This window comes from Equus przewalskii, chromosome 8 (assembly GCF_037783145.1).
Source record: "Equus przewalskii isolate Varuska chromosome 8, EquPr2, whole genome shotgun sequence".
Classification (NCBI taxonomy): domain Eukaryota; kingdom Metazoa; phylum Chordata; class Mammalia; order Perissodactyla; family Equidae; genus Equus; species Equus przewalskii.
In genome coordinates, this window is record NC_091838.1 from 1,742,397 (window position 1) to 1,760,080 (window position 17,684).

General features: G+C 36.1%; 1 protein-coding gene across 4 annotated transcripts in view; it reads right to left on the reverse strand.

Moving 5' to 3' along the window:
• Window positions 1-17,684, reverse strand: part of CNBD1 (cyclic nucleotide binding domain containing 1) — a 409,712-nt gene that overhangs the window by 57,446 nt on the left and 334,582 nt on the right. The gene's annotated exons all lie outside the window — the stretch shown is intronic.

Sequence of the window (17,684 nt, forward strand, 5' to 3'; positions counted from 1 at the left end):
TATAGAAGAGCTGTTAAGAGAGCAAATCTTAAGAGTTCTCATCACAAGGAGAATGTTTTCTTCTTTTCTTTTTATTGTAGCTATATGAGATGTTGGATAATAACTAAATCTATTGCGGTAATCATGTCACAGTATATGTAAATCAAACCATCATGCTGTATGCCTTATATCTTATAAGTGATGTATGCCAATTATTTCTCGAGAAAACTGGAAAAAAGTAAAAAAAAATAAAAACCAACCCATGAATGTCATTTTTCCAGTTTGCCTAAATGGGCAAAATGACAGATGAGAGCATTTCAATTTAAACTGGAAAAACTTCTCAGGTTATTTAGATTTTTCCTGGACATTTAGTGTTATAAATCTAAGATATTGAAGCCATCTCTGATTAGCAGGAAAGGGCAATCCAGTGAATTTGTGCCTGAAAAGCACTCGTGAATGTTGAGATAATCAACATAAAATTTCATTCAGTTGGAATAATAAAAGAATACTAATGCCAAATCTTCCTCCTATACAATCAAAACCATCTGTTTTTGAAAATTGCATATTGTTTAAGCAACATTATTTAGGGTTCTATTCACTTTCTGGCCACTAATCTTAGTATTTACAGAAAAATAATATTTTTGATGTCATTAAGATAGCATTTATCACCTTACTGCTATGGTTTTATAATGGAAAAACTCATCTAATTTACAGGGAATGTTTTAGTATATATAACTTGGTGGGAATTCAGTATGCAGCAAGCACTATATTACAATTATTATCGAAAGAGATGTAAAAAATCTAAAATAAAAAAGGAACATATGCCTTATGTCAGGAAAAGACTAAAAAATTGTCAATAAATGCCTATTAATAAAACTTCAGTAAATGTACTGGTGATAGGTGCTTATTATTTACTGTGTGTTTATTAATATATTTCTTAGGAACCTCTTATTTGGTTGGCTATGGATCAACAACTTTTGACAATAGCACCACGTTTCTGGGGATTTTGTAGAATGAGTTTTTAAATATGAGTGTAAATGAAATAAACATATACTTAAAATATACATCCAGGTTAATTCTGCCAAGAAAATGCCCGACCATGGCAGAGAAGTGAAAGGAGTTGGTATTTTTAGTGAATCACAAATTAAACGTGGAGTTGTCAGAAATTATTTATTCACTCAGTAAACACTTTTAGCTTCAACTATATGCCAGAAATAAGGGCAAATAAAACATAATCTTTGAACTTGGAAGCTATATACTCTAGTGGTAGAGACAGGCAAGAAATTAAAATAATTAAATTAAGATATGAAAAATTCTGTAATAAATACTATGGGGGTAGAATAGAAAAAGTAGCCTAAAGTCCTCGGGAAGGATTCAGAAAGGCATCTCGATTAAATAGAATCTCAACTACAGGTAGTTGGAATTCTGTTAGTAAAAGTTTCTGGCCCATTTGCGGCCCTGCTTTTCAAAATGGGAATGAATCAGGGAGCACTCAGCAAAGACAACGTCAATTAGAAACACTCCTTTACAGGAAATGTGAAAATAATCGAAGCTATTTAGTTAGAGAAGAAAGTCGTGACATCAAGCAAATGGAAAGTTATAGTTTCTTCAGATTCCTGTAGAACAGGCCATGAGTAACCTATCAAATATACTTTATATTTGGGACGTTGCTTCTGGTTGTGGTGGACCAGCTTATTTCAGATCAACTTTACTGAAAGAGCAACTATAACAGCTATATAAAATGCATTAGTTCTCCTTGGAGCCACCAGAAAGTTACCAAGACAACCAAGATTGTAGGGGACAAAATCTCAGAAGGGAAAATGCTGAAATGAAGCTATCACTTGGTGCCGTTCTTTCTCTCCTGGCATTTGCTGATTCCTAAGCAGGGTAGAGCTTAGAGGCTGGGAGTCAAGCAGAGATGGTACCTAAGAAGCAGAGAAGCTGTGTAGACCTTCCAGAAGTCCCACGGTGCAGGGAGGGGAGAAGATGGAGCTTGGGGCCAATGAGGAGACTGAATAACACACCAGATGCTGGAAGGCTACGGTCACAGTACAAGGGCAACCTAAAATAGACCAGCCCTCAAAATAACTGAAAGCCAGCTTTCGATTTGCTCAGTTCCTGTCCTAGGTTCAGGAGGTAAGTCTGAAATGTGCAAAAGTAAATCATCTCTAGAAAGGTAATGTCATCCGGAGATGCAAATGATCCTAAACTGTTTTTACACGATGGTTAGGCCTCAGTCACAAATTGCCAGATTATCAGAACACAAGATCAATTCATCGAAAAAAAAGAAAAAATAGAAAGATATTCATGATGATCCAGATGTTAATGTTATAATCTAAGGACTTTATAATAACTATGATTCATAGGTTTAAGAAAATATATTTCAGAATAGAGAATTTTAGTAGACAGCTAGGATCTGTTAATAAAAATCAAAAGATAATTATAGAACTAAAAATGAAATAACAAATTAAGGACTTGATAGGTGGGATCAACAAGATTAGACACGGATGATTATAAGGAATTGGAGAGGCCTCAGAAGACAATGCTTAGCTTGAAGCATAAGAATAAAATAGGTTATAAAATAGAGAAAAAGTGTAAGAAAATGTCTACTATACATAGAATTATAGCCCCATGAAGAAAGAAGTCAATGAAGTAAAAGCAATATCTGAAGAGGCAATTACCAAAAATCCAAACCTTACACAAAAAACATAATTTGAAGAGCATTATAGAACTAAAGGAGAAAGGTAATAGTTTAAAGAAAAATATCTAGAGGACAATGCAGGAAGCTATCTTCAAGAATATGGGGTAGACATGAATCTCCTAGAAAGAGCACAAAAACACTGTCTATGTAAGGGGAAAATGATTAGTTGAACGGCATGAAAATTAAGATCTTACCTAATAAAAACATGAAGAGAAATTCATTAAATGGAAATTCAAGCCAAGAAGTAGGAGAGAACACTTACTATACAAACATCTGACTTCTTTATATAATTTACTGAAAAATCTGCAAATCAATAAAAATACAGGTCAGCCAATACTCAAATGCGCATAAGGCTTGAATAAGCAACTCTTCAAAGAGGATATCCAAATCACAAACGAATACATCTTAAAATTTCTTCATCTTATTATTCTCCAAGGTAACGCAAATTGAAAGTACAATGAGACAGCATTATCTACCCATCCAAACTGCTGAAAAGAAAGCAGGAAATATCAAGACTTGGCAAGGATTGGAAGTAATGAGGTTCTTACAGACTGATGGATGGAGAGAAAATTTGTAAATATCAATTTGAAAATCATTTCTCAGTATTTATCAGAGCTGAATATTTGCATAAACTATGACCTAGAGAAACAGGTCCATTTGAAATATGTACAATAAAAGGTGTTTACTAGAATGCACGAATGTTCACGGCAGTATTTTTTCATAACAGACCCAAATTAGAAACAACTTCAATATCCATCAATAATATAACTGATAAAAAAAAGTATAGTATATTCAGAGAAAAGGATATTATACAGCAATAAAAATAAACAAAATACTTATGGAAAAAACATAGATGAATCTTGCAAACACAATACTGAGCAAAAGAGACCATATACTAATCTATACACTATGTTTCCTTACATAAAACTTAAAAACGAGCAAAACTGCTTCACAGAATTACCAGTGAGAATAGTGATACCTTTGAAGATGCAGCTAGGTGTTGTAATAACTGAGAGAGGTCAAGAAAGAGCTTCTAGGGTGTTTTAAAAGTCTTATTTATACCCTGGTTCTCAGTCTGGGGCTCTGCCATGAGGAGCCATGAAGATATTATCAATGGCATGTAAATGTACATGTAAACTAAACACGATCTTTAGTGAGTGAATGTTTCATTCACATGTGCTATTTTTTAAGTGCATTGAAAATTTATTTTGATTAATACAAAATCACTTAAATTGTAATTGAATTCATAGTAGCTTTTGGCTTTTAGGTATTCTGTCAATCAATATTTGCCAATAATAATGTCATACTATATGTGTTTATAGAATATTTTCACATTAGAAAAGTTCTCCATATGTGAACAAAGATTGGAATCAACAGCATAGATGAAGTATTTGGATACAAGTCACAGGATAAGTGGTCTATACTAGGCAATAATAAACCATTAATGAATTATTGCTAAATATATCCTACATACATTTGCGATATTATAGCAAAATCAAAGGAAATGATTTCATCGCATAACATTACAATGTTTCTCTCAGGATTACCCTAAGGAGCATTATATTCTTACCTAAAAGTCTCTTTGTAAATACTACCAACTGTAACAATTCCTACTATTTGCCAAATACTTTTCATTCACTATTTCTAATCTACAAAATGATATTTTGTGGTAAAAGTTATTGCTATAGTATTGACAAAAAAAATATGAGGGCTTATGCAGATGAATCACTTCCCTTAAGAATCACATCCTCTGAGTGTTGGAAATTGGATCTGCACCCAAAACGGTCAGCCCAAAGCCTGCATTTATTTTATTACCCCCATTCCCTTTCCTTTTTGCAGCAGTCATTGTGTATATGAGTTCTGCAGGTAGAACTTTAGACAGAATCATTTGTTTACCTTCTAAATGAAAGAAAATGGTTTATTTTTCCCTTAACCCTGTGCTGATATGTGTGACAGAAATTTTATGACTCGAAAATTCTTTCCTGCCTTTTCCAAGATATATCTCAGGCTGTTTATGATGAGAGCACTTGCCAAAAGCGAGCCGGTGGAGCCATAGACAAAGACACGTACAGAAATGAGGCAAAGATGCCACTTAAACTTGTAACTCCATCATGTTTTAGGAAGTTTTTGAAAAAAACATTGACTCCTACAGAAAAAGGTTAAAAAAGAAGGATGACCTATTAGCAGTCAACAAAGGGTCTGGATAGTCAATCAAATGATAGGCAGCTGCAATGTGCTCCCACATGCTGGAAAGAGAACGTTACTAATTTCACCTTTCAACCACATAGACAGATGGATAAATACAAAATTAAACACAGAGGTACATACTATGGATACTACAGACCCATTTTTTTTCAAACAGGGCATAAATTAAATCAACAAAAAGAACCACATCTATAAGCAAGAAATTTGGAGGTATTTTAAGGCTGACATGAGTTCTATTAATTGATTTCAAGGAATTTGCCTCAAAAAAATAACTAGTTCTGGCCAAATAATTTCAACACCATAAATATCACCCAGTAAAGATTGGAGTAAATGGTGGGGCAGGGATGGGACACAGTAGTAAGTTTTGTCAAGAATAAGAAAAAAGGGCAGAATATTGGAGCTTAAAGAGGGGTAACAACTTCTTTTTTAAGTACCAAGTACACACTGAGGTAACAGGGCAGTGATGAAAAGAGATGATCAGTCCATTTGAGAACCATCGCAGACTGATGGATGCCACAGCATCTCCACGTCAAGATCGCACAGCACCTTGAACAAGCTGTGCCGACTGTGGCGCCCATCTGCTTTCATCTTGCTCCCTGTCCAGCCTGATCTCCCACACTTCTTGACATAGAAGCTTCCATCTGAGTGGGCTCCCTGCCCTGTTCTTCCTCCCCCTTGACTAACACCCTCTCTGATGCTGACCTTTTGTCAAACAGTCTTCTGCTGGTCCTGCCCCAGGATGTGGGCAGCAATCGCCTCCCCAGTGGGGCCCTTGGTTGGTCTGGACATCTGAAGTGTGTCCTGAAGGAAACACCTTGTGAAAAGACGCTGGTCATTTACTGCGGAAACAGTGCTATTTGTACTGTAAGTAAATCACATGGGGGGCGTCAGGGGCTGGGTTTCAGGAAGACTGGGGGTGGTACCGTAGTCACTATCAACAACAAACTTTTCCTCAGGTGATATGCATCCGGGGATCCAAAAGCACTGTTCGAACACAAGTCATGTGGGTTGCAGGCATAAGATCACATCTCGAAATTGTGGTCGAATTATTGACGAGCTTTACTTAGAAAATTCCCAGTCTCTACCTCTCAGTAGTGTTAGCAGGAGGATGGGTGGTAAAGATAATAATAATAGTAGTGATAATGATAGCAATGATAATAATAAAACACTTCCCTCCTGTGAGTGTCTACTTTGTGTGAGGCACTGTGCCAGGTAATTGGCAAATAGTGTTTCATTTCTTTATCACAAACATAAAAATACAAGACATAAAGTCACATCTTATTTCATATATAATTATCTTAAAAACGTCAATAGCTTCCGGTGTATTTGTTTGGCATTTGTAAAGTTCGCTAGAAACCAAACCCAAGGACCACGTCTGTGCACAGGTTTTGAATGTGGGGACTTCTGTTTCCTCACAGCAAGTCTGTGTGCTAACCACCCTCTGGTTCACAGTTAACGGCTTCAAACCGAGATACATCAAAATCGGAATTTGATTCTATCCTCTAAGCTACATTCCAGAGACTTCTTCAATGAGAAAGAATTATTCTTCAAGAATAACCCAGGGGATTTCTTAAAAAAACAATGCTCAAACCACTTTCTAAGAAAAATTAATTAAATAAGAGTTTCAGGGGCTGGGAACAAAGCATGATTATTTTTTAAAGAGTGATGGGCAGTTAAAGTTGAAACCACTCGGTTAATCTCGGTATTTGAAAGAAGCTTAACAATTCAGATTTATCTTTTACCTAATCTTACTCTATGAGAATTCTTTCTGTCTCAGTACATCAGACCTAAAATTTGGATTAAAGTATATTTTCCATTAATGAAAAGAATCAAATTATCAGCATTTCAGTCAATTTGGACAGCAACGACAGGGAGAAAAGAGTTTATTATAAAAACCATCTTTCCTTTGTTCTTTCTGGTTATAGATGAGTAAGTTTGTCTCTTTCTTAAAAAATCTTAATGGTGGCCAACACACTGAAAAATCCTGATATTTCTGTAACATGTCCCCAAAGATATTGCTCTTATTGCAAATGTACAACAAACCATAATTTAACCAAAAGTAGCAAAAAATTTTTTTCCAATTTTCTACCCAGCCAGGATAGTGCCCTTCAGCTGATCAGGTGTACATGTTAAGGTGTGTCACTGACAGTCATCTGGTCCTGGTACCAGATTCCTCAGCAGTATTCTCAGTTGTAAACCAGAGAGACTACATCTGGTTAACTTAGAAAGGATTGCAATGGCAGGGTAATGGGCAACTCACAAAATCCCTGGGCATCCTGGAGAGTCCCTCTCAGACAGGATCAGAGGCAGGAAGGCATACCAGGGTCTGGCCTCAGGAGCAGCCCACTCGAGTGACGCTGCTGGTGCCATGACCACAGACGGTTCATCTGTGATAGAGGCACAGTGTTCTAGGGGCTCCAATTCTGTTTCACCCTTCCAGTGGATCTGGTTATATGTTTCTTTCTATACTTGTCGGACATGTCAGGATCATTGGGAAGTCAGGGATCTTTCCAGACCCTGCTCTGGGTGGCGTTCTGAATGGACCAGGGTTGGGCTCTTCCAAGTGCTAAATACTTTGAATAACACTCCTCCTCCTGTTGACTGAGCCTTTGCACAGGGAGCTGTAGAGAGATTTGCCCAAGAGAATCCAGAATGGACGTGTGGGTCCAGGATTTGGAGCCAAGGAGGCTCATTCAAGAGCCAGAGCTCTAAGATAGAAAGGTCATATGACTTGCTTCTAGATGGCTGTGTATCCCATTAAGTAATTTGCCTTCACCAAATTCAGACTGAAGAGATGGGAGGCACTGGAGAGAGGTGGAAAGGGAATCAGGAAGAGCGTTCAAGCGACGCAGACACCCTGAGTCCTAGCATCCTCAGGATCAGCACATATTGGGGAGCTGCGTTGAAATCTTTGCTTGTTAATTTCCATGATTTATATTTATACATAAAAGAAATACCAATAATAACAAAAATAATCTCTCTATTGAATCATCTCAGGTTAAACTAGCAAAGTAACTAAAATCAGGTCATGAAAGGAAAACAGAAACATACTTGCTCCACTATAGCGAACAAATGAACAGAAATAATTTTATTTTAATATCTTTAACCTCTAGGGGGAACAGCCCTTTGATTTAACTACAGAATTACTCATTGAAGAATAACAATCCAACAAATAGAAAAAACCAGTAAGAGAACACTTTTCTCCTCATAGGAGAATAGGTGGGTCTGAAAGTTATAGCAGTAAAATCTGCAAGTTTGTTTTAGATTTACTGCCTTTCTTGGTCTGAAAAGAATTTTAACACTAGAGTTAAAGCCCAATAAGTCATGGGAGAAACTTTAACAAAGGCATGTGGAAGCCTTCCAGCAAAATATGTTTACCGCTTAATGTACTGAGCACGGGTGACATGGTGAATTTAAACTTCTAAGACAGAGGAATTATATACAGCCCCCCAGGCCTCCCTGAGACTCAGAGGGATGAAAGGCAGGCTCAGAAAACAATAAAAGGAAGATGGATCAGGTTTAAAGAGAAGATGGATTATGTAAAGAGATCTATGGTTTTACGGAAATGCATGCAACTGAGAGCGAAAATATGCTGAGCGGCATTTGAAAAAATTGAGAGGGGTCATCAGAATATATATTTAGTGCATGTTTACGTGAGTAAAAATACAAGTCAAGCAGATATAGGAAGAGTTTATTATGTTTCTGATGGAGACCAACAAGTTGACCCGCAAACAGGCTCACACAGAAGTAGGGTATTCTTATTTTCTCCAGAGATCTATTTTTTTCTCAAAAAGAGTGACCAGTATATATCAGCACATAGAGATAAAATGAGATGGTTCTGGAAATGGAAAAGCAGTTTAATTCAAAAGTTTAATTAACAAAATCCGTACATATTTAGATGTCTCCAGCAAAATGGTATATAAAAGATATGAAAATACTTTAAATTTATTAATATAACAAGGGAATACTTGCAGAAAGGTGTCTGCTTGTAACACAGGTATAACCCAGGCCATAATATAAAAGTGCCAACATCTAAAATTAGAGAACATTGATGATTACAACTTAATCATCAATTTCTGATGATAGCATAATTGAAGCCATGACCACAATTGCATCTGCATTCTTATTCTATGTTTCAATAAAAGGAAAATTATCTACATGGAATTCTGAAGACTGTGAATTAAAATTAATACAATTCCACTGTCTCTCCAACACTAGCCAAGAAAGAGATAAGAACTGTTTGCTGTCAAGAACTTGTCTGGCAACTTTAGAGGTAAACTATTTTGTGGCAAACTTATGTTTCATCTATATTTCCCAGCACTTAGGCAAAATAGTGCTTGAATGTCATGTCTTTTGCTCTCACTTCACCCTTACAAAAGAAAATGATAATTTGGCTTTATGAAAGTACTGCCTTATTAGGGGATTGGATCAAGATGACAGACAAAGCAACACAAACAACTAGGAAAGTGGGTATGTGGAACCATGCAAACATTCCTAGTCATGGGATGAAGTTTACTCCTCTGACTTGTATAAATACTAGTAATATTACCTGCTCAATTCTAGGGTAAATAAACTGTGCAGCTCTGGAAGAAATAATGCACAAGAATAAAGATAAGTAGAAAATGAAAAAAAAGTGAGGCAGGAATGGCCCTGGCAATTATAAAGCTGTGCTATAAAATAAGAGTAATTAAAACAGTATGATAACATTTCAAGTAACAAAGTAACAAATCAAATAGTCAAATCCAGAAATAGACCAAAAAGTACATTTTTTAAAATTTGCATCTAAAAGAAATGATAAAATAATGGACTATTAAATACACAATAGTAGGAAAATTAGCTATACACCCTTTTTGGGGGTAGAAATGATCCTTGCATTACATGAAAAGAAAGCCTAGATAATTCAAAGAATAGGTAAAAAAATAAAAACTGTAGCACATTAGACACAAAACCAAGAAGCCATAACGTGAGTGTTGGTGGGGGGGCTGGGGATAGCTTTCATTACATCAAAAAAAAAAAAGGAGTGGTTGAAAATATCAAAAACCTGACAATGGATGGACAGGGGAAGGTATTTCCAATATATGTAACAGAAAAACTTCCAATATTACTAATAAAAGGAAAACTCAAATGAATTGATGAAAAACGGACAATTTAATGAAAATAGACAAAAGCTACAAATAGGTAAGAGCAGAAAGAGAAATGCAATCACCCCAAATAAATATATAACAGATGTTCTACAACACTAAAAATTAAGGAAATGCAAATTAAAATGATATACAGTTGATTCCTGTTATTCACAGTAATTGTGGTCCATAAAGTTGTAAAAAATACTAAACCATTGCTCCTAGGGAAATGCTCAGTTAGGTTTCTGTGAACCCGTAGTGGCAACGTCTTCTTCAACCAATCAATACATAACCTTGTTTTCCCGGGTTTTCCTTTCAAAGAAAGTTTATTTAATAAATATTGTTGATTGATTCATTAGCATTGAACTCGCAGCCAATGGCTCTGTAACTCACGGCTGAAGGAAGTTCATCCAACACACGGATTTTCTCCCTGAGGCACATGCCGCCTGCCTGCACGGAGGAACACCAGACAGCACTTTGGCTCTACGCATGGTGGCCATTTTAAGAACAAAATCACCAACAAGCACAAAGGCTGCAAAAATTACCCTTGTTTGCAGTGTGACAGCTGATACAAGAAGGCAGAGCAAAGCATTATCTTGTTCCTCCTCAGCTGGAATAGGGCATGTTGAGCGACTAAATTTCTTTGCCATGTTGAACGTGTCAGTGAATGACCCAGAAAGCACCATGAGTGCTAATTTGGGGTTAAAAATCAATTTTAGTGAGCACGCAAGCTCACAAATGTGGAATCCAGGCATAATCAAAATCATTTTAAGCCACCTGATGAGCAAAGTCTGAAAGTATTATATATCTAATGTTGGAATGGGGAAACAAGGATTTGAACACTGCTGGTGGAGTACAATTTGGCAGTATTCTTTTGTGTAAAATTTGACAGTGTATACAAAACTTAAAATGTGCGTGAAGTATGTCTAAGTAACTCCACTTCTAGATCCAACTTATGGAAATATAAATGTACATAAAATGTAAATATGAATGCTTATATCAGGAACATTTCTCATAGCAAAATTTTATAAACAACAAATTTTCAGCTTTAAAAAATATTAAAACGAATTATAGTGCATCCATACTATGATGTATACTATAGTAATTTCTAAAGAATACATTAGACCTGTATGCACTCAAAAAGTAAGACATTCTACTTATATCATTAAGAAAGGCAAGTTGAAGAACAGTGTGTATAATTTATGTTAATAAACCCCACTTACACTAATATTCAAAACTTTACATATATATAAACGCATATAAATATATGTTTAAAGTCTTGAAGAAAATAAAAGAAAATAATTAAGTTTGTTTACCCCAAGGGTGCAAATTGGGGAAATTTGAAAAGGAATTTTACTACTTCTAGGTATGCGATTTACTTATTTTTACTATTTTTAGGTACTATATTGTTGATTTTTATCCACAATAATAATGTTAAAAGTAATCTTTGCTATTTAAAAAATATATTACAAAAAGGAAGACTTACAAGGACTAAAACAGTATCTTTATCCTTGAAGACCCAACAATTAGTAAGAAACACAGAGTTTTTGCTATAAAATTCAAAATTACAAAGTATTATAAAAGAGAAATATCTAAGGGGCCGTGAGAAAGAGCAGGTGATTCTAAGTTCAGCACAGACATTTCAGTGAAAGGAGGCAACATCCCAGGTTTACCATAAGTTTGCCAAATGATTTAAGGAAGATTCTATATACCTACAAAGCTAATGATAAAGTGTGTGGGGGAAGTTAATTGGTATGACTGCATAGATTAACGTGTCAGATGATAGGTGGACCCTCACAAAAGATTGAAGAAGGCTGCTGTATCTCCCAATTTCAGGGGCTTAAGGAAGGAAAGAGACGGGGCAAAATATACCTGAGGGTTATAGTCAAGGTTCACCTCAACATTTCCTCTTCCACAAGCCTTCCTTTATTAGACTAGGATCTTGAGCTGCCTTCTGTTACCCTCTACGAACTCCTAAAATGGATGGAAAATACTCTGGTTGCATGCCATATGAACTCCCTGTCTTGCCTCTGGAGAGAGAATGGTCACTAGCCATGATGGAATTCTCAAGGGGTTGAAACAACACACACAGTTTCACACAACTGTTCTACACAAAGCAATTCTTTCCTTCTGCTGTGCTCACAACTACCGTGTAAGCCCTTATTACAGCACTTTTCATCTTGTTTGGCACAAACAGGAAAATAACAAGTATTTCTTAAATAAATGAACAATTCAGTATGCTGTATTACATATAATATACTTTTAAAGGATTCGTTCCCTCCCTCTTCTCCAGAACTTATGTTCTAAAAGGCATAGAGTTGCAGCAAGAAAATTATTTTCATTACTGACAAAAAACTTTCATGCCAATATCACAAGCACACAAGCAACCACGTGTCTGTACAATCTTTAAATTTGACTCATCTGTACTTATTATCATGTTAAATCTTCATTTAGAAGGGGTCTATAGTCATATGCCAAGTCCAAAGCATGTATTTAATTTTATATCATTAAATTCTCAGTGAGAAAGCAAAGTTACTTTGAGCTGTTGATCTGTTTAGTAAGCAAAGTGGGAACAAAATATTAAACCAATATCATTTTACTTTTAATTCGATTAATTGATTTGGTGATTTACTGTCTTTACTTAAAAGGAAATAAATAACGTCTCACCCTGACTTGCTTCATAATGGCAGCAATAAAAATAGCAGAGGTGTTTCTTTAGCCCTAGTAAAAAATGATGTTTTACTTTTACTTGTTTCTTTTCTATTGATTCCGCAAAGAAAGAGCCATAACAAATTTAAAAATGAAGATGGCTTAATCAAATGAATAATGAATTTAATTATCTAAAACCTAAACTAAATGTTTTTGTTAAAAAAATAACTATCTAGGAGCCAGCCCGGTGGCGTGGTGGTTAAGTTTGCACACTCTACTTTGGTGGCCAGGGGTTCATGGGTTTGGATACCAGGCACGGACCTACACACCACTCATCAAGCCACGCTGTGGCAGCATCCCACATACAAAAAAAGTAGAGGAAGATTGGAACAGATGTTAGCTCAGCGACAATCTTCCTAACCCCCCCCCCAAAAAACCTGTCTAAGAATTTATGTCTCCTTTGATATATGTTTATATATTCACCCTCTAACCAGAAAGTAAAACACAGAGGTTTTACTTTGAAAATGAAGCACACACACCGTCTACAAAGAAAGGTAGGTTTTTTACCATCACAGCCCTGGAGATACAGATAAAAGAAGAGAAAAAACTAGAAATAGTTATTCCAGCCTTTCTTATCAGCCATTCTCGTGTGTGTGTGTGTGTGTGTGTGTGTGTGTGCATGTGTGTGTCTGTGCGGTGTGTAGAAGTTTGAGAGAGACAGAGATGAGAGAGAGAGTAAAAAGGAGAATGCAATTGATAAGAGCACGCAGGATTAAAACAATAGCAAATGGCAAAGCAAGATGGTTCCTCTCTGGGATTCATATTTCTGAATTTAAATTGCATGATAGGTCTGAATATATATACATAAAGTTGAACCATCTTACCACTTTTTACTCCCCAGCCCATTGACCATCGCTTCATCTAAATGGCTATTAGGTTTAGAGTTGGGAACAATCATTTGACATTTATCAGTGCTTTGCATTGTTAGGAATCTTCTTATTTCATATCACTAAGCTAAAATGTCATTCTTTAAGGCAGTTCTGATTTTAACCAGTAGCTAGTATAGTAGCATATTCACCAAATACTCAATATGGATTATTACATCCAGTAAACAGATCACAAAATGTGCCCTCTGATTATGCCCACAAAATTAACATATAGCTTATCATTTGATATCATTATTATTATTATTATTATTATACCTCTAACTTAGGAGTAATTGACCAGATCCTCTTCTCCATTCTGCTGGCTGTTTATTCAACTACCTTTATTACATATTGGGCTGTAGGGAATCTGGAGGATCATATCTTTTACTCCCACTTCCCTAAATAGTCAAAGTGCAATCCAGCCTTCTCACTTGGATTCCAACTGCTTCCCTGAATCTTGGTTATCATTCTCTCTCCGTCTCATCTATCTGCATCAGCTGTCTTTGAGGCCTAAAAAAAGGTCACTCTCATTTCACAGCACTTTATGAGCGTGCGAGTGTGCAAGGTGGTTTTCTCTCCCTCTTCTGAGGCACAGCTCTTAAGATTTCTATGCTCCTCTCGGCACTTGCCATTTGCTAGGCTATTGCATCCCCTATATTGATCCCTTATTAGTTTAAACTTCCTGTTTTTTAGGCATAACTGACTTTTCATTGCAATTCAGACATTTCCCTATGAATCCCATGATTTCTTTGGGGAAAGAAACAATTATTCATATCTCTTTGAAATTCTCAAAGCCTAGTTCTGATTACATACTAGATGCTTCTAAAACTTTGCATACATGTTGGATAAAACACAATGACTAATAATGATTTAGCCATATGTCTACCTGCAAATCCCCATCTTTGCTATTTTAGGAAAGAATTAAGACTATTTGGTCATGTCTAATTAGCAGGACAGATAAACTGTTTCTGGAGGTAGAATATTACTGAAAGAGCAAGACAAGTTGTCTAGTCACGGTGTGAACTATGCTTGAACCTTGTCAATGGGAACCGTTTCTCCTAAACAACAGACTGCTACCAGTCTGCTCTTTGGGATCTCCTCTTGGTAGTTTTCTAGTCTAGGGTCAAAATGCCTAAAAATCAGCTCTTGAATATCCATCTCCAATCCTACTCTACTCCCAATCTTCTAGATTCCAGTAAATGGCAACCCTATCTTTCCAGTTCCTCTGTCCTCAATCTTATAGTCATTTCATGGCTCTGGCATCAGAAACACCTGTAGACAGACCTTCAAAATATTAAGTTGAACTGTTTGAAATGATCATTTTGTAGATAAAAAAATAGTTAAAAGCCAACATATTATATGGTTTACCCATAATGCACCTGAATCAGACCACTTCTTATCACCTTCAGTGTTAACTTTCTAGTCCAAGCCATCATCATCTCTTTAAAAAAAAATGCAACTAAGAGCTTTATTGAGATAGAATTTGTATACCACACAACTAACCCACTTGAAAGAAAACAATTCAGTGACTTTTGTTATATTCACAGAGTTGTGAAACCATCACCACAATCTGATTTAGAATATTTTTTATCACCTAGAAAGGAATTCATATTCTTTAGCAGTTACCGTTCATTCCTCCCCATCCTCTCCCCCAACCCTAACAACCACTAATTTCCTTTCTATCTCTACAGATTTGCCTTTTCTGGACATTCCATATAAACTGGATCATATAATAAACAGGGTATTTTGGCACTAGCTTCTTTTACTTAGCACAATGTTTTCAAGGTTCATCACTGTAACATATATCAGTTCTTCACTCCTTTTTATTTCTGAATATTCCATTGGATGGATATACCACAATTTGTTTCCATTCATGAGTAGATAGACATTTGGGTTGTTTCTACCTTTTGGCTATCATGAATAATATTCTGACAAACACCTAAGAGTGTAATTGCTTGGTCATATGGTAAATGCATATTTAATTGTCTGAGGAACTGCCAGGCTGTTTTACAAAGTGGCTGCACCATTTTATATTCCCATCAGTTGTGTATGAGAGTTCCAGTTTATTCACACCCTTGACAACACTTGTTACTATCTGTCTTTTTAATTTTTGCCACCATAGCAGGTATGAAGTGCTATCTCATTACAGTTTTGATTTATATTTTCCTAATCACTGAACATGTTGAGCAACTTTTCATGTGCTTATTGGCCAAATGTAGAGAAATAGCTATTCAGACCTTTCACTCTTTTTTTTTTTTTTCGTGGGGGAAGATTGGCCCTGAGCTAACATCTATTGCCAATCTTCCTCTTTTTGCTTGAGGAATATTGTTACTGAGCTAACATCTGTGGCAGCCTTCCTCTATTTTGTATGTGGGACACTGCCACAGCATGGCTTGATGAGTGGTATGTAGGTCCATGCCCAAACCTGTGAACTCTGGGCCGCCAAAGCAGAACACATGAACTTAACCACTATGCCCCCAGTTCAAGCCCAAGACCCTCCATTCATTTTTAATTGTGTTGTTTGCACACTTTCAATATATCTGGGTACAATCTTATTGTAAAAATTATTTGCAATATTTTCTCCCATTCTGTGGATTGACATCACCTTCTTAATAGTATAATTTGTAGCACAAGAGTTGTTTTAATTTTTACAAAGCTCAATTTATCTATTTTTTTCTTTTCTTGCTTCTGCTTTTGGTATCATATATAAGAAGGGTTGCCTAACCCAAGGTCATGAAGATTTACTCCTAAATTTTCTTCTAAGAGCTTTATAATTTTAGCTATTACATTTAGTTCTGTAATTCTCTACGACCTATTTTAAGTTAATTTTTGTGCATAGTGTGAAGTAGGGTGCAACTTCACTTTTTTCTGTTTGGATATCTGGTTATCCCAGTATCATTTTTTAAAATAGTATTATTTCCCCCTTGAATTATCTTGGCACCCTACCAAAAACAATTAACCTTAATTATAAAGGTTTATATCTAGACTCTCAACCTATTCCATTGAGATATATGTCTATCTTTAAGCTACTACCACACTGATTTGTAGTAAGTTTTAAAACTGGGAAATACAAGTCCTCCATATTTGTTCTTTCTCAAGATTGTTTTGTCTATTCTGGATCTCATGTGTTTCCATATGAATCTTAGGATCAGCTTGTCATTTTCTGCAAAAAAGTAGGCTGTGATTTTGATAAAGGATTGCACTGAATCTGCAGGTTAGTTTGGAGAGTGTGGGTCATCACCTTTTACGTGGACTTTTGACTGCCTTCTAGCTGATCTTTCACTTCCGTCCTTGCCCCTCAGATCCGTGCCACACGTAGAACCAAAGCGATTCTTTGAAAGTTTAAGTCAGATTATATCCCCCCTCTGCTTAGAAGCCTCCAGTGCCTTTCTGCCTCGCCCAGAATAAAATCTAGGGTCTTTACCATAGTTTAATGGTCCCACATCTACCTTTCTCCTGCTGCTACTCTGATTTCATGTCTTACAAATTTCCCCCTCAGTCATTTATTTCCACTGCACTGAACTATCCTTAGTGAGGCCATGTGTGCTCTCCCTGAGATCCTTTATGCTCCTGTTCACTCTGCCACATCCTTTCTCCTCCAGACATCCCTCACTTCCTTCAGGTATAATATCATATTATTAGGGGCTCCTTCCTGATCCTTGTATTTGAAATAGCATCTCTCCATCAGCCTCCGTCTTCTGATCTGCTTTGTTTTCCTTCAGAGCACTTACCATTGCTTTTTAATATATACCACACATATGTTTTTTTAGTATTTATCTCCCCTCAATATAAGTTTCATGAAAACAAGAATTTTGTTTTGTTCACTATTTCATCCTTAGTGCTTAGAAAAACGCCTGCCACAAAGCAGGCAGTCAGTAAATACCTGTTGAAAGATGAAAAATATATTTTAAAACTAATGGCTACAGATGAAATAGCCAAATTTATCAGGGTTCTGTTAGACAACGTTATACACAGATGATACACAATTAAAACTTCCCATTCCTCTTTCATCCGAAATTGTTGTATTATTCAAGCAGGATGTCCACTTTAGAGGACATGGCAAATGATTTTGAAGACGAACACAGTCTTAAGTGAATGAGTCTT